General features: G+C 51.2%; 1 long non-coding RNA gene across 1 annotated transcript; it reads right to left on the bottom strand.

Annotated features, from left to right (window-relative positions):
- Positions 1–127: 127 nt before the first annotated feature.
- Positions 128–555, bottom strand: LOC109508751 (uncharacterized). Its single transcript, XR_002166762.1, has 3 exons — positions 485–555; positions 313–390; positions 128–228 (listed from the first exon to the last, which is right to left on the bottom strand). It is a non-coding gene; the product is annotated as an uncharacterized LOC109508751 (long non-coding RNA).

Here is a 555-nt window from a genome sequence, read left to right as displayed (position 1 = left end):
AAAAAAAAAAAAAAAAAAAAAAGCTCATTTTCTGTACTTTTTGCTCAGAAACTGCTGTTTTTGGTAAAACCAAGCCAAGTTCGACTGTTAATGACTCAAGAAGAAAAAAAAGAAGCTAAACAATTCGACACGTTCCGTTGTGTATCCTTTCACGTATTGCGCTGGTACCGCACTGACCCGAATTGATTCCAGATCAGGGAATCCTGAGCCCTCCATGTCCACGTAAGTCTGAAAAAAAGTAAAACATCCATGGCACACAGTTCCGTCCAACCAATTGTCACTTCCTCAGCATGGAACTGGAGCTTGACTCACAGATCTGCTTCCTGGTCCCGGCGGTCCGGGAGGACCCGGTGGCCCTCTGGCACCGGGCTGACCATCGCCGCGCTCTCCCTGCGTACATCGCTCCCATGAGATTTCCAGTTTCTACTCAACGTTATTACCGACGGCGCGGACGCCGGGTCCACTCGGTCGCCGCTCATCTCACCTTCTCTCCTTTCGTTCCGGGATCTCCAGGGGTTCCTGGGAAGCCCGGGGGTCCATCAACACCCTGCGTGG

The sequence above is a fragment of the Hippocampus comes genome, unplaced genomic scaffold (genome assembly GCF_001891065.2).
Source record: "Hippocampus comes isolate QL1 unplaced genomic scaffold, H_comes_QL1_v1.1 C16575514, whole genome shotgun sequence".
NCBI classification, from domain to species: Eukaryota; Metazoa; Chordata; class Actinopteri; order Syngnathiformes; family Syngnathidae; genus Hippocampus; species Hippocampus comes.
The sequence above is the reverse complement of the archived record's forward strand: the minus strand, read 5'-3'. Positions and strand labels throughout refer to the sequence as shown.